Source organism: Hyaena hyaena, unplaced genomic scaffold (assembly GCF_003009895.1).
Source record: "Hyaena hyaena isolate Hyena2069 unplaced genomic scaffold, ASM300989v1 scaffold_172, whole genome shotgun sequence".
NCBI classification, from domain to species: domain Eukaryota; kingdom Metazoa; phylum Chordata; class Mammalia; order Carnivora; family Hyaenidae; genus Hyaena; species Hyaena hyaena.
In genome coordinates, this window is record NW_024080804.1 from 2,732,569 (window position 1) to 2,757,541 (window position 24,973).

Here is a 24,973-nt window from a genome sequence, read left to right on the forward strand (position 1 = left end):
ACGATTTCCATTTTAGAAAATGTTTCACTCCCCAAGGAGGATTCTACAATCAGAATGTTTGAGAGTGAGCCTGGATATGTATATTTAAACCAATATAGAGGTGGCATTTATGCATTAAAAATTTTCAACTTCTTCTAATAAGGCTTTTGTTTTTTTTCTTTTTTCCTATTGCTTTTAAATAGGTGGTCCTCCAGAACAAATCATATGGATTCAGAAATTTGGGGTTTGATCGTTAGCAAAGATGTGTTTTAAATTTCACAATATAAAAGACACTACATAAAATGCACATTAATGGTAGTGAAAAACTGTCATTCATCATAGTGTGAAGAAAGAATTCAAATAACTGGATATTTTAACAGACATTTTATTTTACAGTGTTTTATTTTAAGGAATCTTAGTAGAATACATTTCTTAATGAAAACTTTTCTTCTAAAATGTATAGCAGCAACTTATTTGTATCTAATGTTTCTTATGCTAACCCAATTTCCAAAAGGAAGGGAAAACCATGATATTGTGAATTGAACAGATTTAATTATCAAAGCCTCCCTGTTCTCACTAGAATTGAGACTGAGGAATGCACAATTCTTAATCTGTCTGACCACTCTGGTAATTAACAGGCTCCATGGTAGGAAAACATATAGGAAGCAGAGAAACGATTAAAGATGAGGAAATATTTAACAAAATCTACAAATTAAAGAGACATTTTACTTAACTCAATTTTGAGGGTTCACATAGATTACCTTCCACCATTTAAGTGTAAAATAGGGAAAAATTAGTCTTAGCAACACATTGTTCTCCTATGTGATAAAAGTGGAATTTAACATCGGGACCTGTAAACTCCATGTGTGCCATTTTATATTTCAACAAAAAACACTATCTTAAAAAAATCTCTAATGAGAGACACCTGTGTGGCTCAATTGGTTAAGTGTCTGACTGTTGATTTTGGCTCAGGTTATGATCTCACAGTTCATGAGTTCGAGTCCATGTTGAGCTTGAGCATGGAGACTGTTTAAAATTCTCTCTTTCCCTCTACCTATGCCTCTCCACTCTCCCTCAAAAAAAAAAAAAAATTCTCTAACCAGCTCCAAAGGTAAAGAAACTCTCAGTTTAATATATACATTTTATTTACAAACTATGGGCTTATGGGCATATTTATTTACAAAATGGGAAAAATATATGAAGCTGCTTAAAATCTGTATGAGATATTAACCTACAGTGAGAATGAACACACACACACACACACACACGTGTACATGCATGTGTATAATTAGCTAAAGATATGAAGGCACTATATTTTGCAGTTAACATCTTCACCAAGCTCTGAGGTCAGAAAGAATTCCTTTTCAACACTACGTCCAATTCACACTGCCAGAGACCAAAAGAAAGTGATTCTAGAAAAATTCAATGAGCTAATAAAAAGCTTAGAAAACACTTCAGAGTAAATACTAAAACGACCTCGTGTTTCCTAAATGGAAATGTCATTTGCTGCCTCATCTGATTAGGAAGATGATACCTCAGTACTTTATTCAGGTGTCATCTCCTCCAGTAGTCTATCACCTCCCTCATCACCACCTTTTCCATCTTATTTACTCATCCCTGTGAGGACTCCCTAGAGCTCTCTACTTGCACAACTGTTGGCACTTTGCACATTATCTTCCTCTGTATACCGTGAGCAACTATAAATGAAGGTCTGTGTATATTTAATCCATGAATACGCAGCCCTGAACTGAGTTTCTGCCTGGCTCTTAATAGGTATGCACTCAATAAAATGTTAGTTGAATGAATAATTGTTGAAAAATCAGCTGAAAACACTGACCGAAGGATGAAGTAATAATTGGTTCCAGCTACAGCTACCTCAAAGCAATTCAATTCAAACTAACTCAATTCAACTTCACTCAAATGACATTTACTAAGGGTTTAGTCTTTGCTTGTAATAAAAATATAAAGGCTTTTTTAACCTGCATTAGCTCTTCAATTGCCTCAATACTTTTACTTCGTCAGTAAAGGCACAGTTTGAGTCAACAACCAAAAAGTAATTACAAGGGAGTGGAAATCATAGTAGTGCTCCAAGTTTTGTCGGAATAAAACAAGGGTTAATACATTTAAAATGTTTTCTCTAAAGACTGTAAAGATTGTACACAGGTAGATATTAATGTTTAGAACATTTTGAGTAACATGCTAGGCTTTTTTTTTAAGATCTATCTATCTATATATCTATGTACTTATTGTAAGCAAAGGCAGGGGAGGGGCAGAGAGAGAGGGGGCAGATATTAATGTTTAGGTCATTTTGAGTAACGTGCTACGCTTTTTTTAAAGATCTATCTATCTATCTATGTACTTATTGCAAGCAAAGGCAGGGGAGGGGCAGAGAGAGAGAGAGAGAGAGAGAGAGAGAGAGAGAGAATCCCAAGCAGGCTTTCTGCTGTCACAAAGCCCAGTGTGGGGCTTGAACTCACGAACTAGGAGATCATGACCTGAGCCAAAATCAAGAGTCGGATGCTTAACCAACTAAGCTATGCAGACATCCCCAGATTGTAAGCAGCTATATATTTATGTATAAGTTTTTCATCACTGACCTCATTGAATTGGTAATTACCTGATGAAATTAAGTGTGATTAAGAGTGTAAACATCCATGAGGATAATCCAGGAGTTTCACTTCACTATTAAGCTCTTTGATTTTCATTATATAGATAATTGGCTTAACTGTCACATCACACATCTTGGAGAATCACTAATACAGATTTCAGGAGAAACTAACTATTGGCAAAGCCCCTTCCTTGAGATGGTTTAAGACAGGGCTACTCTCCTTTGTCTCAGGGTTTAAGAGAGTCACGTAAGATAATAACTGCTGTAAATGTTTCCACCTATTAAAATACCTTGAGTGTAAAGAGGGCTTTCTATTAAGGCACTGGAGGCATAATCTAAAAGCACAAGGGGTAAACATGAATGGTGCTTTTAATGTACTCAGGGCTTTTAATGTACTCCACCTTTGTGGAGGGAAAGGATGTTAAATATTTAAGTCAATCAGAAAACTGGTTCAAAGAGAGGGGAAAAACTGATTAGTGATGGAGAACTTAAGCTATTCAGACCTCCAACACAAAGTGTATTCAACAGGGAAATGGTTTGGTTAGATCACTTTTAGAGTTTCTTTGATACCTAAGATACAATGATTCCAAGATAAAGAGTATGGCATTGGAAGTTACAAAATAGACTCTGATCTTTCATTATGTCCGTAAGGTCTGTGCTTCCAGGATGCCTGGATAGTATATCCCCCCATGGTACTGCACCACCCTGGGTCTGGGATCCTTGTGTAACTTACTGAAGCTGTGTTCCTCCATTCACATCCACCTTGTTTCCTTGCTCCAATACTCCCAAGTTCTCCCCTAGCTCATGAGTTTTACAAATGACTTTTCCTTCACTTTTTCCATACCTGGCTCTTTCTAATGCAAGAGTCTCAGCATAGTGCCACCTTCTCAGAAAGACTTTCCTTGAATATACTAAATGAAGTAGGCCTTCTCTTCCCCCATAATTTTATTCACAAAATTAATATCTATCTGTGATTTCTTTGTTTCTTCCAAAGTTTGAATATGAACTTGTACCATAAAGACCTTTGCTTTCTCTAGCATCTGGCATATACAAGGTGATCCATGTATATATTTTACTGGGTGCAAAAATGCAGGAGCACATGGATGGAAGGAGGGAAGGAAAGAGAGAAAGACAGGAGAGCTAATTCAGGTGATGTTTTAGTATGTCTTGGGTAATGACAGATGTTCAGTTATCCAAACAATGCCGGTAACAGTGAGCTGAAGCTCAAATGGGCTGGGTCTCATAGTGCCTCAGAAATGAACAAATGAAGATATACTAGCTTCAATAATGCTCGGCTCATTGGTTGTGCAATGAGAGTTACAGTGACAGATTTTTCTGGATGGTTTGCCACTGGCAAAGCATTACAAATTAACTGTAGCCAATTGGACAGACTGGATAATCTGGCCTATTTCTTAAGAAATACTCTATACTCTTCGTTTTTATTCACCTTTTTCTTTAGTATTTCCATTATTTTAACTTCATGAATAGCGTTCTTGCTTAGTTAGGCATGATTCAGGTTTCAGATATGGGTACAAGAACTCCTTCCTCAGAAAACCTTCACTGACCAGATAATAATTATAAACTTTTCTAACTCCCTGTTTTTCGTACATAATAATGTATATACCATTTTTATCATTTTTTTTTTACCTTTGGGCTCAGAACTAGTATGTCTCTTTGCTCTCCGTTGTGTCACCAGTGGCCACTTTGAAGACTAACACATAGAATGCATAACATAAATATTTGTTGATCAGATTATGATTCCTCTTAACTATTTCATGGATTTCCTTCTTTTAAAAAATCAATTACCAACTACACAAAATTCAGTTTCACACATTATTTTTGTAAAGAAAAGTAGGGACATATTTATCAAAATCCTCTTTTCAATGCTCTACCTCTCATTCTGTAACACAGAGGAAGAAACTATTATGCCCCAGTTAGAGGTGCATGATACTTAGAAATGATTTGCTCATAACTGTTGTGTTGCGAGATGGGCACCTGGGTGGCTCAGTCAGTTGAACAACCAACTCTTGATTATGGCTCAGGTCATGGTCTCATGGTGGTGAGATCAAACCCCATGTCTGGGGGCTCAATAATATCTATTATTATTCTATATCTTGCTTTTCTTGTGGATGTGAATATATATCCCTTCTATCGAAATATACCAACTGCTTTATATTTTTTGATGGGTTTTTAATATACCACTATTGATATGGACCATAACTTTTAGAACTTGTCCTCTATTTATAGATACTTAGATTATTTGCAGTTTTGCTGCATGACAAAGAAAGCTATAATGAATGATCCTTAACATATGTCACATGCATATATATTTTCAAATAGTTTTAGAGAAACAAAAACAAATGCTAGATTTTTTTTCTAAAGAAGTACCACATTCTGAATGGAATGCTCAATTTATTTTATAAGATTATCAGAGTCTAGGGGCACCTGGGCGTCTCATTCAGGTAAATGTCCGACTTCAGCTCAGGTCATGGTCTTGCGGTTCGTGGATTTGAGTCCCACCTTGGGCTCTGTGCTGACAGCTCAGAGCCTGGAGTCCATTTCAGATTCTGTGTCTCTCTCTCTGACCCTCCCCTGCTCGTTCTCTCTCTCTCTCTCAGAAATAAGTAAAAACGTTAAAAATATATGTAAGATTATCAGAGTCTAATAGTTGGATATTTGAAACTCTTGGTACCATGATTCAATTATGTTATTAGCAACCTGGAAAATCCACAAGTTGTTTAGATAAGTCTGTAGTATAATCTGAGCATTTCTGTCTTCTTTAGCTATATAATTTTCCAGGGTGACAGAAAAAAAAATCTCAACCAAAGAAATATGAACATTGAAATAGCAACACATGTAGAATAATGGACCCTTACCCAAAAGCTTATTAGGATATTCTCTCAACACAAAAATTTTTGTTTTGTTTTGTTTTTTGAGAGAGAGAGAGAGAGAGAGAGAGAGAGAGAGAGATAGAGAATGTGAGCAGGGGAAAGGGACAGAAGGAGAAACAGAATCCTAAGCAGGCTCCAGGCTCAGTAAAGAGCCAGACATGGGGCTTGAACATGACCTGAGCTAAATCAAGAGTCGGCTGCTCAACTGACTAAGCCACCCAGGTGCCCATCTCCCAACACAACAGTTATGAAGAAATCATTTCTAAGTATCATGCACCTCTAATTGGGGCAAAGTAATTGAGCAATTTTTAAAATTTGTTCTCAATAATAACTGAATAGCAAACAAAAATACCACTCATAAAAATAGTGTCTTCCAATTATAAGATGCTGCACTACTCCTTTTATGAGATTTTTGACAGGATGTAAAAATCAAATGGTAAGAAAAAAGTATTTTTCTCACTATAATGTAATACAATAAATCTGGCCCCAATTGATCAATGTCATCCACACAATTTATAGATGGTAAAAGGAACCAGTAAGAAGTTTTTTTTTTAATTGAAAGAATAACTTTAGAAAGAACAAAAATCACTTTTGGAACAATGTTGTAAAATGTGAAATATCCATATAGCCATCCAATAACTTTTAAAGTCATTCAGACTTTTAAGTAAACAAATACCAGATTTATATTAATAAAATCAGAATAAATTTTTAAGTAACATTTGCCTTTTTTTGTAGTGAATATAAGGTATGTCTTAGTCATATTTATTTATTTATTTATTTACTTACTTATTGTAAAATGTATTTCATTGAGGCAGTTTGCAGAATAGGAAAGTTTCTACCACGTCTTTCAGAAACGACTGACTTGTTTGCAGGATGGAGAAATGTGTCTGAATGAGCATGATCAATGTTCATTAAATGCACCAAACTGACAGGTACACAAAATGGCATCACATGTTTGTGCATCTGAGCTTTCTATAATGAATAAATGGAGCATGTGATCCCAAAGGCAGCTACACCAGCCATAACTTTGTATTTGACACTTGACTGCCCTTAGGAGTCTGTTTGTCAAAAATCATCCATTTGGGAAAAAGAAGAAAGAAAGAAAGAAGGAAAGGCAAAAACTTGAGAGGCTTTCTAGAGGGCAGTTAAACAGAAGCTTCTCAGGCACTTCACCTCTAAGAGTTAGATTGTTTTGAGCTGAATCAATTATTTATTTTATTGGTTATCAGTTCATTATGGTCGGAGTTCATTCAAAGTTCATTTCACTACAAACAATGGCATCACCTTACATGCTAAAATTCAAAGTCAATGTGAAAAAGAGGGCAATGCTGCTTTTCCAGTTTGGCTTAGGAAATTCAGATTCCGCACTAGAAATAGAAGACAGGTGGCAAATAAGGATTAAAAAAAAAATTTAGTTCCTGGACAACACAGCACTCACTAATATTCAGGAAATCTGTCTCATTACCTGATGATCCTTCTAGCAATTCACATGATAAAGCATTCCTTTGAAAAGATGTCACAGATACTAGGAATAACAGGATGTTAACAGCTCTCCCTTTATGTCAAAAAATCTCTACATGTTGTGACAATGAGCTGAAGTCATGCCTCTAAACTTCTAAATTATTTTGAGTATGTATCGAAGTTCATGAAATGCTAAAATAAATTCCTGTATTCCATTTCAGATCAGAAATACCAACCATCTATAGGGAAGGTGTTACTGGTGGAAACCAATTGGCCTAACTTTGGCTTCAAATTCCAAAAACCGACCCAAATCTTTGTTTGTTTTTCTGATATAGCTGTTAGGAATCCAAATAGAGCTCACTGTTAGAATTCATTTTAATTGAAAAGACGTCTTTCTTTTCTAGGAATGGTGAAGAAGACAACATCTGGGAATGTAAGGAACCTCAGACACTATCAAATTCAGACTTCCCATTTTATAAAAACATACAAAGTTAAGAGAACTGAAACCAAAAGCCCAGGATTACAACTGCTTCTATATTGGAGAAGCTTGAACTTGGATACGATTGAATGGAAACAGGGTTGGAATTCAGAGTAAAGGGCAGAGAGGATTCAGTAGGTAACACAAACTGGTCTAAAAATTCAGCACTGCTCTCCCTCTTTTTCCCAGGAAAAGTGATCTTCATGTGCAATACCCCTTCCCAACTCTGTTTAACTTTATCTTTGGTGAAAGCCACCTCATGACTGTCTTTATTTCCTCTTTCCTTTTTTCCCCCGTATTCAGAATACAGATTTTAAAAAAATATTGTCCATATAAGTTAGCTACAGAGGCAGGAGGAGTTAGAGATTAGGAGCACAAATCAATTACACCAATGTTCAGAGGCCAAGTTTTATAAGTGACATCTAAAAGTCCAACTGCTTTCTTTGGGGCTCATATGTGGGTCAGTCGGTTAAGCATCTGACTTCAGATGAGGTTATGATCTCATGGTTCATGAGTTTGAGCCCCACATCGGGCTCTGTGCTGACAGCTCGGAGCCTGGAGTTTGCTTTGGATTCTGTGTCTCCCTCTCTCTCCACCCCTCCTCTGCTCATGCTGTCTTTCTATCTCTGTCTCTTGCTCTCTCAAAAATAAATAAATGCTAAAAAAAATTACAAGCCTCTTACTTACTATGGTATTAAGCAAATTACTGAATCTCACTGACTATTATTTCTCCTCAGTAAAATGGGAAAAACAGTATTACTTCAAAAGATGACTAAGACTATAATGTCAGATAAAGGTTATAAAGTCCTTAACATTTTGCCTAACAAAGCAAATGTTCAGTACTCAGTAGTGACAGTATAATTGAGTTCTGTGTTTGTTCTTTCTTTGATGTTAAGACTTTGGTGAGAACATATGTGTTATGCCCAGTGAAGACATGAAAAGGGGCTTGCAGTGCTGTCTTGTGCTGTGTACTTTTTAGCAAGCACAAAAAGGAAACTAAGAGTAACATATAGAGCCCTCTTAAGGATGTCCTCAAGCTCACTCCCTGCTACCTTTTGATAACAAGGTGTTGATTATTATGGGACATTGATTTTAGGATGTTATGAGTGGCTGAACTGGGACTAGACTGTAATGCACCCTGAAGTAAGGGCTGGTTCCAACAACCCTTTCAGAAGGGCTAGCTCTTGCCAACTGGGTGTGTGGACTGTGTTTTAGATTTGATTCTTCCAGAAGCTGACTCTAAGAAGTATTAGAATAAAACTAGTTTATTTAGGAAGTGCAGGCAATGCCAGAAACGAAGTAAGGAAATGATATAGGGGAGTGGATATAGGGGAGTGAGAACATCCAATAAAAAATATATTATATGAAAGCAGTGAATGCACTGGACAATCTTACAGAGAAACTCTGGGAGGTGCTAAAAAACACACTTGAAGAATTATTCCACCTCTAGAGTAAGTGTCCTAGGGTACTGACACAGCACCTCTTAGAGCCACTGGTTGAGGGCTACTTGCCAAAAATGTTAATCCTCAGCATTTAAAGCTCAGCTATACATAGTAACAGCACAATCTGGCACTATACCAGGAAAAAAGAGACCTTAGGAACATGGCTGCAGATACTAGTGGTTGGAAGTCTTCAGGGACACAATTAAGGGTCGGATGCATATGGGCAGGGTACCAACACCACCAGCTATAGGCATGTGATCATGATTACTACCTGTATTGTGGCAGAGTTTCAACAAATTCTCTAAAACTACATCCCAGACTGTCTTCCAGACACCGTGCTGCCCAGCAACCATGACTTTTGGCAGAATCAACACCTTAGAACTATTCAACCTGCAACTCAAAATTACAGTCATCAAGTGCAGCGATTAAAAAAAAAAAAAACACATTTAATGCCCTGAAACCATAAGGGAAATAAATATTTGAACTGATGTGTGTTCTTATGTTTGTGTATATGGGTGAGAGAGAGATATCCTGGAAACCACTCACATTTGGATACATATATTACTCCTTTAAAGATTTGGTGAATTTATTTAATACAAGAAGACATCTGGTTATCTGCACGTTGCCTTAACATATCCTTTGCTCCTCATCATCTTCTGCATGACACCATGTTATGATTGTTAGTAGGAGTTTTGAAAATTGGTTCAAAATTACATTTTAGATTTATTCACACAATACTATTTGACATATAAGTGCTTTATCTTTTAGTTGCAGACTTTTCTATTTCCTAGGTTATATTATGTCATCCATATTACATTTCACTAAAATGCCAGCATTTTTTGAATCATTGAGCTGGAAGGGACTTAAGGAGATCAGTTTATTCCATCCCACGCCTAGGAGCAAATAAATGCTGGCTATATCCTGAAAACATGAGAATCTCCAGAAGTAATCTCTCCACCCACACCTTCACTTTTTTGTAGGACATTCCAAGATCTTTATTAAATTTATTTATTTTAAAAATTTGTAAAATCTTAATGAAATTGAATATTTTAAGATACTGAACTCTCTATCAGAGTAGAACGTAGATGATCAACCATTCAAGATTTTTATCCAATGGAATTTTGGGTACATAATTTACGTCAGAAGGTTATATGTTATATGACTGATTACTTGCAATAATAGAACTTTCACTATTATTCAAAGCAGTTTTTCCCCATTGTTGGAAATATCCAATTTCTAAAAAGCCTTTTTAAAAACTTGAACCATGTAGCCATTTAACTCTTACCTGTTAGTCCTACTTCTTAATTCTGAAGCAAACTTAAACATGTTTACTTTTACCACAAGATCTAATAGAAATCCTTTATCTCTTTGGGCTAGAGTATCCTTGTTTTGCAAAAAGAGTCATAACTTCTTTCATCCTATGGGTCTAAGGATTCCTACATCTCCTGAGATTCTCTAAACACTAATACAAACATCATGCAGTTTAAATTATTCCCTTCCTCTGCATTGCAGGCCAACACTGATTAAAAATGATATTGATTGGGGCGCCTGGGTGGCTTAGTCGGTTAAGCGTCCGACTTTCACTTAGGTCATGATCTCGCGGTTCGTGGGTTCGAGCCCCGCGTCGGGCTCTGTGCTGACTGCCAGCTCAGAGCCTGGAGCCTGTTTCAGAGTCTGTGACTCCCTCTCTCGCTGACCCTCCCTTGCTCACACTGTCTCTCTCTGTCTCTCTCTCTCTCCTAGAAATAAATAAAACATTATAAAAAAAATGATATTGATTACTTTCCTAAATTCAATGTCCCAGATATCATTTGTGTTACTTCTTCTTAGTATAGGACATCCTGTTTTCTATAAATCAGAAATGTTGAATGATTTCCTTTTGTTTAAACCGTGGATGTGCTTTACAGAAGTGGAATCTCTTTACTGATTCTTTATTTCCGCTTTATCAACAGTTACTAAATACACAAATGCAATTGCCAACTACAGTTTTATGCTGACACTAGACCATGGCAAGCAGCATATTACAGGGCAGGAAGTCAACTTTGGCTATCTGGAGGAAATTCCTTTGTTGATAACGATTCAGTAGTAATTTCAGTACTTGTGCTGTAAGCAGTTTTATGTTGTAAACCATGTGTCTTAGTTATTAGTATTTGTAAATACTCTCTAAATATTATTTTCTAGAGGTTTCTCAAATCTATTTGTTAATTTTTTTATAATCACTTCTGAAGCAATTTGCTGGCAGGTTATTAATAGGAGGGGATGACAAGGCAGTAGATGTTCACCAGCTTGCTCAAGACCCCACAGCAAACATGAAAGAGCTTAGTGCAAACTCAGTATATTTGCATTCAAAGCTTGATTGAAATTGTGGGATTGACTTTGTATTCTCCTAAAAAAGCTCAAAATGTAGTTGTTAATGTTCTTGGTTGGCTTGTGATACAGTAGATACTGTATTGGATTGAAGGGACTAGTTTCTACAACTGATTTGCCACCAACTGTCTATCTGACTATGGACAAATAAATCCTGGACAGAACACCCCACATACTCTCCACTCCTGTTGGGCTTATTCTCATATACCCACAAACTTACAGTTGCTTTAACACTGAAAAGAGAAGGAAAGAGGAGAAATGGAGAGTATGTTTTATGGAAACAAAATGTACCTCTTTCTGGTCTAGGACAGATAAACAACGAAAGGGAGTGAGTAACATGTCACACAGGTACGTGAAGACATTATTTATAATATATCTGCCAGGTTAGTTACCAAACTGTGGGATTTCTTGTAAATGCAGCAAACCCCATGCAGGAGTAGGTCAGGACACCACTTTTTATACCACAATTTACACAGGTTTTTCAGAATCAGTAGCAAACTGGAAACTCATATGAGAAAGAATTAAAGAGTCAACAAATATCATATCTACCAAGGGAGGAAGCCAGTCCAGCAGTAGGCAGCCTTTGATATGTCAACATTCTCATCTGTAACACAAGATGGTTGAATTACCTACCAAATGTCATTTATGTACAATTATGAACATTCACCTTATATTTCACATATGTCACATGAGGCAGATATTTCTATTACCCCCGTTTTAAAGATACCAACTCTTAAGGCATAGCCAATTAAGTAAATTTTCCTTAGGTCACAAAGTCAATACATGGTAAAGTCAGAATGTAAGTGATATAATCTATAAAGTCTCAAATTTAATCATCTTACTCTTTTTGGAGGGTTTAGGTGACTCATGATAAAGAATTACCTTATAAGAAAATCAGCTCCTCACTTATAAAACTTTTCTTTTTGATTACATAAAATCAGTATCTTCTTAATATATTTTTTAGTTTCTCTCTCTAGTAGATTGTTTGCTGTATAAGGATGTGATCCTGGTATTGTATATGTCACTTAAAAATCCCAAAACATGGAATCTATTTAATGCTTATTAGATAGCTGCTAAATGACTAAATAATTCTCAACCCTAATCTACCTTTTATTGAAATCTGCATAATTAAGAATACAGTAATAACAACATAAATTATAACTTTGGTTATTAAGCTTCCAGAGTTGTTACTGAAGAAGGTAAATGTGGTAAAAATCCAGAATTCTAATTCAACAATGCCAATATAAGTTACAAACAAAATTTCAAACAAGAGGTAAAATTAAACAAGGCCAACAGCAACAGCAACAATATATAAATGGAATTTCACAGTGCTTAGGAAGTTTATTAAACACAAGGAAATTATATTATTAATAGAAAAATAAAATTTTTAAAAAGATAGAAAAAGGTAAAAGTAAAGGAAATTAGTCTAGCAGACTGTCAAAGCAAAGCACTGGTTATACAGAGAATACCAAGCAAAACTACTTTCCTTCTTATTATTAGACTAAAAATAATGTGATGTGTTCAACCCATTTTCTTCTTTCTTATAAAATGACCCAACACGTCCCTTCACTGAAAATGTTATGACTTTATAAAAGCACCTAACCATTTCCCACACCTGGTTAAGCCCAATGAAACTCTGCACTATTACAAAGCTGATCCATAAACTCCAATTCTATAAAATTCATATAGATTACTAGGAGGCTTCAGCTATAATGGTTCTCTCATTCAGAGAGCACAGGTTTGATGTAGGTAGAACATTATGGGGCCTTTACAAGCCAACATAATCAATACTGTTACAAAATGTGGTTGATCCTGGAATGGCCACTCATGCTGAGAAGACTAAGGATAGGGGCCACATAACATAACAGTGGGCTCTCAGCATGAATGATAGATGGAAGAATACATTTAACACTATAATGTTTGATTAGGTAGCAGTCTTTTAAGTCATCTGAGAAGTCAGAATACCTCATCTACAGGATAAAGATAGGGGTGCTCATTAAACGAGTTACCAAAACAGAAAGTGATTAAATCTACACTTGTACTACATTTAACATGTTGGAAATAAACATTTAGATGAAGAGGAAACTGCTTCCCAATTTTAAAATAATGGAAGAGTTGTTGTTTTTTAATTTTTTTTAATTTTCATTAATTTTTGGGAGAGCGAGCGACCAACGGTGGAGCAGAGAGAGAAGGAGACATAAAATCCAAAGCAGGCTTCAGGCTCTGAGCTGTCAGCACAGACCCAATGTGGGGCTTGAATTCATGAACCATGAGATCATGTCCTGAGCTGAAGTTGGACGCTTAACCAATTGAGCCACCCAGGCGCTCCTACAGGAAGAGTTTTCTAACAAAATTCATTACACCATTTATTATTTTCCTTTCTTCATATGTTCTTCTTTCAGTGTAGAAATGAATTATTGCTGGTTCTAAATAGGATCCTTGAAACTATATTCTTATTTTTTATTTTTTTGAAGTTTTTATTTATTTTTGACAGAAAGAGAGCAAGCATGAGCTGGGGAGGGGCACAGAGACAGGGAGACACAGAATCTAAAAGAGGTTCCAGGCTCCAAGCAGTCAGCAGAGAGCCCATGCAGGGCTCAGACTCTCAAATCAGGAGAGCATGACCTGAGCCGAAGTAGGACACAACCGACTGAGCCACCCAGGGGTCCCAAACCCATATTCTTAAATATCTGATCTGAAGTGTTCTCTTTGTGCTATTTTTGGCATTTATTATTTTTGATTTTGTATTATTATAATGAAGGCTTTATTTAAAAAAAAAACAGTTTCCTTCTTTTACTATATCATAGGAAAATTAAATATATATGTAAAAAAGTTGTTCTTTGAAGGTATAGATGTGACAATTTTTTGTAATTAGTTTTTAAAACCTTTATTGATTTCTTCTACAGTTAATGTTTCTCAGGTTTTCTTTTGAAACTACTATAAGTATACTCTTTTACTTCTGAGTATGTCAATAATAATCACAATAAAAATGATACAATTATAAAGAAAAGTGTAATCATTTGAATCCCCAACATAACTGCTTATTATTATATTTTAGTAAGAATCATTTTACTTATTACTTCAATGTATATATGCCATTTTTGTTCTCATATTCTTTCAAAGGAGCCTTTTTTCTCACTGTCTTTTTTAAATCTAATATGCTTATTCTATTTTGGGGGAAATATCATGTGGAACACAAGTGCACAGTCTTATGCTAAGCAATGTAGAAGAAACTAACACCTATATGTGCTCCATTCTGACAGAAAGGATGAGACACCTACATAAATAATTCAAATGACTTCTCTGGTATGTCAAAGGCACCCACCAGCTATCCTGCATTATTAGAAAAACTTGAAATTCCCCAAGTTGGGACAATCTTACATCTACCACCTGTCAGCCAAGTCTCCATGCCATCTATTAATAATATGCTCCAGGCACCGTCCCTATTGTTCACGTTAAGAGGGAGATTTAAGTTTCTGCCATCGTTGACACCCATTTAATAACCCAATATAATTCTGGATTCCAATGTAGGGGTTATGCTAAACACTGAATCACAAATCTGAAATGTTTAACAACATAATCTCCAACTGTAGCCACCATTACTAGGTCCTCAAAAAAAGAAACTTTATTTATATATTTTTATATTCAGAGCTTCATGTAGAAATCGTTATGGAATAAGAGACCTATTAAGAAAAATTTATTTTTCAAAGCTAAAGAATATAGAATGACACACCTCTATGTCTAAGAAATTTGATGTTTATCTTTCTTTCACACCTAAAGCAGGTTAGTGTTTCAAAAAGGGAGGTTTGCATTTTCTTTTTTTATTCTTAGAAGTAATATCTGGATTCTGAAAGTAAGCAGTTGAGAAATGATTCAATCAAGACCATTGCTGAAGTAATTTAAACTGTAGTATATCATTATTTGTAGTCAAGAAGCAATTTTTCTATAGCTATTATTATCATTTCACTTTGGTTCAGCTAAAATACAGATACAAGAACCAAAATGAGTAAAAAGATTTAGTCCTTTAGTAATTTCAATTATAGAAAATAATCAATAAGTTAATTCCATTCACATATTACATTTTTACTATGCATACATATTATATATTTATCATCATATGGAGTCTTATACATATTTTGAATAAAAATGACTGTGTGCTGGGAATAGTAATAAAAATAGCTAATATTTACTGAGTGCTTATTATGTCTCTGAGTGTATAGTCTAATTTAATGACCATAACAACTTTATGAGGTAGGTTCCAATATCATCATTTTTACAAATGAATAAAGTAAGATCCAGTGAATTTAAGTAAATTGCTCAAGCCATACAATAACATGTACAGTATCTATGATTCAAATTCAGGCAGTCTGATTCTAGAGCATTCCATCGTAACTACTTATTTAATGATATATAAATATAGGAAAAAAAATCTGTTACCAAAATGTCATCAATTATTTAGTAACTTAGTTAAACTATATCAAATATTGATGTATAGTCATGAGAAAGTAACATGTTCTCATTTTAACACAAAAGGCCTAGGACCCCGACATTTGAGAAGTCTCATTTCTTGCCATTAAAAAAACAAAAACTGTGGTGCCTAGGTGTTTCATTCAGTTAAGCACTTGACTTCAGCTCAGGTCGTGATCTCATGGTTTGTGGGTTAGAGGCCCACATCTGGTTCTATGCTGACAGCTCACAGTCTGGAGCCTGCTTTGGATTCTGTGTCTCACTCTCTCTGCCCTTTCCTCTGCTTATGCTCAGACTCTCTCTCTCAAAATATAAACATTAAAAACAACAACAACAACAAAGCTCTACACACATATTAATCTACATACATGTAATCTATGTTATAACTTAAAAATGAATTATATGACATTAAAAATATAAGAAATGAGGTGCCTGGCTGGCTCAGTCAGTGGGGCATGTGACTCTTGATGTTGGGGTTGTAAGTTTGAGCCCTATGCTGAGTGTAGAGATTGTTTAAAAATAAAATCTTTAAAATATATATGTAAGTAACAAATAATGTACAAAATTCAAAATAAGGGTAAATGCATTAAATAAAATGGAAAAGAGAAGAATAAGAACAGAAGGATCTACAGCTGAAACTGCACATATGCATCTTCTAAAAACACCAAGGTCTGGAAATGAAGGTAGATTTCTAGAGGAAGAACATGGATGTTCTAGAAGCACTGCCTATCTATGGAGAGTCTCTGAGTAATTACACTGAGTGAATAGTCAATGTTAATACTCTTTCTAAAGGTAAGTACATGAAAAACTTCAAGATGTCATCCATACTGAACAGATTGGTTATTTCAAATTCAAATTAAATGCAAGAGAAGTACTCCCTGCTAATATCTGACCTCAGTTCACTAGGAATGGTCTCTAAACATATCTTATATATTCCATAGACTAAATCCCATGGTCTTGATTCTTTCACATCCAACAGAGTTAAAAATTTTATGCTGATTCTAACATAGTTATTCACTGGATGTCAAAAAAGAAGATCAAAAGCAGAAAATCAGAAGCTTTGAATGACAGCGGGGTGTAAATATAAAAATATATAAAAATAAATATAAAAACTATAATGAGATATGACAGCAGTGTAAGAGAAAAACAACAAAAGCTATAAAACTTAAAACAATACATTACAATAATCAGTTTCCAATGGTACCATAAAGATGATCATATACTTGGGAAGATATCAAAGTATATAGTTTGTTTTAGAATATTTTTAATATAAAATAATTTTAAACAATTCTGACATTTAAAAAAGGAATTCTTTATATTTAACCCCTTCCCCTTGGGGTTATGTTTAAAAGATCTAATTATATTAGCATTTTCATTATAATGCTAAAAAATAATAAAACATTTCCTGTATGTTTAATGAGAACACATTAAATACGTGAAATACATGAAAACTGTAAGTATAATGTTATCAATTAATCAAACATCACCTAGTACCTATTAGGTGCCAAAATGTGCAAGATTCTCAGAAATCAGGGAATAAAGTCAAAGGACTTCTACTTTGGAAAGTTGGCAGGGTAGGACATAAAGAGTAATACAAAAAGGAAAATGAGTGGTCACCAGGGGAGGGGACTGTGCCACGTGGTACAAGCTGGGGGCCATGTGGATAGAAACAAGATAATTAAATCATTTGTCTAATGTGCTTGCTAGAAAATTTCTGAGATTTCAAGAACATTTAAACACAGTTTTGGGTTTTTTTAAAATAATTTTCACAGCATGAGAAATAGAAAAGTCAACGACTACCTCATATGAGTATATACAACTGACAGAATCGAGGAGAAATAGATGTGGAAATATTTTTAGGTATGTCTATCACCAGGCAAGTGGAGAAGGAGATGGTGGTAAGAGCACACACCCTATGCATGGATGAATCTCAAAAAATGTCACATGGAGCAAACAAGCCAGGCACAAAAACAATGCATACTTTGCTGATTCTATGTACATGAAGTTCAAGAACAGGTAAAACCACATGAGTGACAGAAGTCAGAAGAACACATGCCTCAGGACAGAGAGGTGCTGACTAGGAAGAGGTAAAAGAGAACTTTCCTCAGTCAGTGAAAAGTGAGATTTATCTCGATCTGGGTGTGGGTTAAATAAGTACATACACTGAGCTATACACTTCAGATTTCTTTTCTTTTTACAGTGTGCAAATCTGTACACTTTTACAGATGAATAGAAGTGTGTAAGTTGTATTTAAATTGAAAAGGGGGAAATATGCCTCAAAATTCAACTACTGTAGAATGAAGGGAAAAGAGGTACAAAACAATGAAATTTACATGTCATGTTCAAAACAAAGAAACTCAGTATCTTTTCCAAGTGACTTAATAGAGAAAGAAAGAGGGAGGAGGTAGGGGGAATGAAAAGAGAGAGTAAAAAAAAAAAAGAGAGAGAGAACAATTAGTGTAGTGAATGATACAAAAGAGCACTGTGGAACTCTCAGTTTCTAAGATAAAATTCCTTTTTGAAAAGGCATTCCATAAAACTAAATACAGTAATCACCTAAAGGCTGCAACTTCCACATTTTTATATAAATAGTCTATCTTTCGCCAGAACAAATGTACTTAATTAGTATTTTATTAGTTTATACTTTTAGGTATTGTATTAAATAAATAGATCAATTTCTGTACAGAAATAAATATGTGTCCTCATGTCATTTTGCAAGTTAACTAAATAATAACCAAGGTGGAGACTCATGATATTAAACACCATCATTTTAACTTTTAAGTCCAGTTGAAATACAGCTATTGTACTGGAGCTTACTCTGAACACCCAAGATTACAAAAGCACAGCTGAACTAATTAGGAACTTAAGGACTAGTTCTGAAGTTTATTAACATCACACGTTAGTAAAAGTAACATTTAGTTCTGCTTGACCAAGATGTCACTAGCTGTACTAAGTCTTCTTAAATATGCAAGCACAGAGAGTTAATTTATCCCAAGCTTATTCATATGAATGAACTGACCTAGTCTTTGATTTCTGATATCTCAGTAAAGGACATGTATTATAAATTAATAACACTGAAAATACACCTGAAATTGACTTCTGGTGAAGTCTGCAGAACCCCAGCAACCTAGTCCTTGCTTTCTACACAGTTTTATTTTGGCCACCAGCAATGAAGCCGGCTATATAATACATGAGGATATGAGAGAGAATATGAAAATAGGAGAATAAAAATCGGTATCTTCAAATATCCTCTGAGAGGATAAAAATGGAAGATTACCATTTCACAACTGTCAAGAGAAGGGATTAATTTTAAATCATTTTCTATTTCTACTGCCTGATGTGGTAGTCAGATGAATAGAAGGCCATTGTCTTTATTCATTAATTTCAAGAGATTGTTAGAAGATGGAAATCTTTTGGAATTATTGTGCCTCTGTAACAGTCTTTATCTAAAAACTATGACTCTTAGAGAATACTTTGCTCTTCTAACTGTAAATGTTGTCAGAAGGCTGAATCAGAGACAGGCTGTCAACACAGATTTTCAATGTCTGTCCCACAAAGTTCATTTGAGGGTCTTTTGTCTTCTTACACTTGCCAAGATAGCATTTTATCAAAAAGAACATGATTTAAATCAGATAAATGTTTAAATGTAATTATTTCTGATGTTTCTCCTCATAAGCCAACAGTGGATTAAAAACTGTAAATCATGAAACTATGATATTGCTAACTTACTGTAGCCTTCTCCAATACTCAAATTTTTATCAGTGATCCAATGGAATCCTATCTTGATGTGGTGACTACATACCGACAAAGCCATGCCAGTAAACTAATTCCTGCAGAAACTATCAGCTCAGAGGTCAAAGAGCAAGAAGACAATGTCCCTACAGAAATATATGTGTATAAATTGTTTTTAAATCAGATAAAAATATTTTTTTGTAGGGGCACCTGGGTGGCTCATTCTGTTGAGTGTCCGACTTTGGCTCAGGTCATGTTCTCATGGTTCGTGGGTTTGAGCCCCGCATCTGCTGACAGTTAGCTCAGAGCCTGGAACCTGTTTCTGATTCTGTATCTCCCTCTCTCTCTTACCCTTCCCTGTTCATGTTCTCTCTCTCTTTCTCTCTCAGAAATAAATTAAAAAAAAAAACATAAAAATACAGTTTTGTAAATATTTAAAAATACAGAAAATAAACAATAAATATATATTTAAACACATGCATCCTTTTTCATAAATGTATAATGTATAAATAGATAATATATGTGCATTTTTCTTTCAAATTGAGAATAGCTATCATGAAACATGTTTATGTCTCTGAAATTCATATGGAAATGCAGCCAAAATATTCTTGCAGAAATGAAATAAAAGAGATTGAAATGGGATCTGAAAATAAATGTTGACCACGAAGTTATGAGCCCATAGTTATGAATTAATTTTGTATATATTTAAAATTATTATATGCAATCTTTAAATCAGTATTGAAAAGATTCTTGGAAAATTTCAGAACTTTAAAAAAAGGAAAAATTGTTTTTATTAAATAAAATCTACAAGATGAGTAGTGTGCCTTAATTCCCTGGAATTCATAACATTTGAGAAGATGATCCCAAAGCTATAATTTTGTTCTCCTTAAATTCTAGGTGTGTAAACACAGCTATGGTTCATTTGCTTTTAATGATACAGATGTGAAAGATAGTCTCATAATGCAAAGATTTAATCTGACTGATTAGCTGAAGAGCAGATTTCTATCATACAAAATCTACCATATATGTGCAAAAAAAATTACAGAGTACGTTTTGAAAATAACGTTCAAAGCTTAGTGTTTTGAACATTATGATATCTTCAGTAAGTCATAAATAGGCATGGTCTTAGTCTCCCCATCTATACAATGAAAGGATTGTTCTAAAATTGCCTCTAAAATCTCTTCTAATTCAAACGGAGATGACACTAACATCTATTATCACATTCAGTTGTATGATGAAGCTATTTTCACTTACTGTTGATCATAGTACTTTTGTCATATGGAGAAATTATGAGATAACACATACTGATAGGTCAGTTTTGTTCCTTATTCTTTCTCACTTTTCCATTGCGTCATTCTGAAAAAAAAAATTGGGAACCTGTGTCTTAACAATTTATTGAAATGAACCACATGCCCAAATATATACACTGAAGATTCCCTTCATCTACTATCTCTATTTATTACATAAACCACGACCATGTTTCTAAGAGTGACTTCCATTAGCAAACTGCTGGCATGACTTTCCCCAAATGAGAATTATAAATGATACTCTTACTGCTTTTTTTTCTAAAGTACATTTTCCTAATATTTAATTTATAAATCATTTCCCAGATGTATTAGTAATAAATGGTTGAAGGCGGCAGACAGGTCTCCAACAAGAAAGTAGCATGCTCACTGTTTATTGGGAGGCCTCATTAAAAAGGCATCAAGAGAAAGCAAAATAAAAACAACCTTGTGAACCCTTGTAATTGGTCTCAAGGGATATGTAACTCTAAGGATATCAATACAACAATGCCCTAGTCCAAAGTCCCTCAAAGGTTGTACAGAAAATATTTATTTGGTGGTATACTATTTAAATAAGACAGTTACTTATGATAAGAATGAAAACAGGTCAAAAAATAAATGCCACCTGATTTCAGATATTGTATTCCTAAAATAGTATTTTTTATAAAATGCTCATCCTAATCCTTTTGAGCTATCATGCTACTGAGAAATGAAGTAATTTTAAACAAACATATTAGAAATGTTTCCTATGTATGGAGAAGTATGCAGATACATACATACATTAAATATATAATATACACACATATATCATTAGTGGCATGGTAGTCCATAATGTAGACATATCACATATGGAATATTTCATGAAGATTAATCATATAGAGTGACTAACCTTTAAATTTACTGGATTTCAAAATACTTGTTATGGGGCATCTGGGTGGCTCAGTCAGTTAAGCATCTGACCCTTGGTCTAGGCTCAGATCATGGTCACATAGGTTCGTCATTTTGAGCCCCTTTTCAGGCTTTACACTGTCAGTGTGGAGCCTCCTTAGGATTGTCTCTTTCCCTCGCTCACTCTGCCCATCCCCCACTCACACATTCTCTCTCAGAATAAAGTTAAAAAATAATAATAAAATACAATAATTAAATTAAATAATATACTTGTTCTTATTAGGATCTCCATTGTAGAGATAAGTAGAACTTTTTATGATTGCATTGTTAGTCATCAGACATCAAAATTTGACATTTTGACTGATGTGGAGTATCAATTTTTACATATCTTACTATTTTTGCCTTTTCATGACCCAAAGGGGGGTATCATACCATATGACAGATGAGGAAGCAAGTCCAACAAATGTGGCCAAATGAGGCATGAAACTCAGATTAATAAATGAGAGACATACCACCAAAATCTCACTCCAGTGTTCTCTGTTTTATGATATTTCTCTGTTCTAAGACATTCTTCCATGTAGTGAGATAGATTTATGGCAATTACTATCAAAAGTTAGTAGATCTTGGTTGATCCAAAGATCAAGGGGTGTATAAAATGGATGTGCAAAGAAAAAAAAAGAAAACCCTAAAAACATGTCAAATATCAACATGATTCTTTAGATACATATACATTTCTCAAAAGCTGTTTGACATCTGATTAATCTCAAAACTTATTCCTCTTTGCTTTGAGCTAAACAGGTTATAAGTAAAAATAACTTCCTTTTCCATGGGCCTTTTCTCTCGATGCAAATGTGCATGCTATATGATTAATCATACTGATCTATAGCTGCCAGTTTCAGATACTAACACATGAACCAAACACATGAACTGAACCCTTCAGATGCTTGATTTTAGTATCTGCTTTATGCAAACAAAAACAAAGACAAAAAACTAACATGAGGTCCTGGAATTCAGAGCACTAGATTCAAATTTTTTTTCCCTCATTCTTGGTTTACCTCCTAGTATAAGCATATACACATTTATCTGCTGATTCACAAGTAACTTAGGACTAGTAATACTCTAGGAGGTAGCTTGAACATTTTAGCTCAGATACTAGCTATACACATAGTATATACAACAGTTCTGATCAGTTGACTAAATATAAATCTGTTCTTATATTTATATATTTCTTTTCAGAAAATAATACATGTTTAAAATAACAAATATGTGAAAACAGAAAAATAAAATTTACCTGTTACCTTACTCTCAAGAAACCATTAGACAGTATTTTCTTATAATGCTTCTGGTTCATTTTGCTATATTTAATAACATTATGATGAACCTTTTCACATATAATGTCTTGGCAGAATTCTTGTTTATTAAATTGGATTTAAAAAGCAAATGACCAAGTGGCACCTGGTTGGCTCAGTCAGATAAGTGTCCAACTTCAGATCAGGTAATGTTCACATGTTTGTGAGTTTGAGCCACACATCAGGATGTGCTCTGACAGTGCAGAGCCTGGTTGGGATCCTCTATCTCTTCCTCTCTCTCTGCACCCACCCCCCACAACTTGTGCTCCCTCTCCCTCTCTCTCAAAATAATAAATAAAAGTAAAAATGTTTTAAAAAGCAGATGAACAAAATCTGCCAAACAACGCATTAACAAAATATTTTCTTGATCATCCGTATCATATAAGTATAGAAAATACTATTTAGAGCAATACTTACTATTTAGAGCAATACTTACTGAATAGAGATTCAATAAAAAGCTACATTGAATAGAAACACAAGGACAAATATTATAGGATTCTAATTACATGAAATACATAGAATAGGCTGATTCACTGAGACAGAACATATATCAGACATTATCTGGAGGTCAGGGTGGGAGTAATGGAAAATTGTTGCTTAGTGACCACAGAGTTTCCCTATGGAGGTGAGGAAAAACTTCTGGAAATAGTGGTGACAGTGGTATAATATTGGGAACATAATTAATCACATTCAATTGTACACTTAAAAATTATTAAAATAGCAAATTATATGTTATACATATTTTACCACATTTTTAAAAGATGCATAAAATAATTAGAATTTAACTCAAAGAGAATTTTAAGCATAAATACATGACAATAGCAATATTATTATACAATATAAAAGTTACTACTTAATGTCTATTAATTAATATAAAATAATATATAACATTGGCAATGTCTTAAATATTCTGATAAGTGCTTATTTGTTGTATCATATTTAAACTTCACAGTAAGCCTGTAAGTACTAAAAATTAAAAAAACTGAGGCTTAATAAACAGTTAAGTTTTACGTGGTCACAGAGTCTTAAATGGGGGAATCAGTACTTATACCACATTTGTGTGACTCTGAAGCCACTGCTTTTAATTATTGTGCTATATAAACTGTATATTTCATATGTTGTGTCTCCCACAGTCTCTGTATCATTAGGTCTACTTAAAAATACATAAATTGTAGCTTAAAGAGGTTACACAAGTATACAATGTTATTAGAATGCTAGTTAGCAGAAGAATCAGACTTTACAAAAATTATTTTAGACTAAAAATGGCAAAAATAGTACAGAGATCTCCCAAGTATTCTTCATCCAGCCTTCTCAGTGTTAACTATGTAAACACAGTGCTATGATCAAAAGAAGAAACAAGCTACAAAATTTATTCAGATGTTACCAGTATTTTCCCTAATGTCCTTTTCCTGTTCCATGATAAAATATAGTGAAGAGTATTAGTAAAAAAAATTTGTACACTGCCCCTTGAGTCATTTTATACAGTGCCTGATATTTTTTCATGATTAGATTGCAGTTATGTATTTTTCTCAAGAATAAAACAGAAGTGATATGACCTTTGGAGTATCATGTCAGGCTACATAACGGTCCCTATGTCTCATCACAAGTGATGGTAACCATGATCACCTCATTCAGATATCTCCTAGGTTTTTCTACTATAAAGTCCTAACTGTCCTTTTTGTAAAGAATAAATATTTGGGGTGGGAGATGCTCTGGTAGTAATGGAAGGTTGTTTATTCTCAAACTTTCATTCACCAGTTTTAGAATCCATCAGTGGCCTAAAACAATTGATACCATGGTTTTTTAATGATGATGGTCTATATTCTTTATTCCTTACACACTGGAATTCCTCCATAAGGAATACCCATGTATTCTCTCCTCTCTACTTATCTATCTATCTCAGTATTGGCTCCTGGATATTTATTCTATGGGCTATAATTCACTCTTGTACTAATTTATTTGGTTGCTCTCATTTTTTCATATTTTGCCCTTGAGAGCTCTTCTGTGTTTGTGCCTGTGTCCTTTGAC

At 34.4% G+C, this 24,973-nt stretch overlaps 1 protein-coding gene across 4 annotated transcripts in view; it reads right to left on the reverse strand.

Moving 5' to 3' along the window:
- CNTN4 (contactin 4) overlaps window positions 1-24,973 on the reverse strand; it is a 778,655-nt gene that overhangs the window by 602,831 nt on the left and 150,851 nt on the right. The window contains exon 3 of one of the 4 annotated variants that reach the window (XM_039240291.1): window positions 11,776-11,830. The exons of 2 other annotated variants lie outside the window; for them this stretch is intronic. The gene's annotated coding sequence lies outside the window, so the exon portion shown is untranslated. Of the gene's footprint in view, window positions 1-11,775; window positions 11,831-20,679; window positions 20,782-24,973 lie in introns of all 4 variants that reach the window. One more of the 4 variants, XM_039240290.1, reaches the window with a different exon arrangement.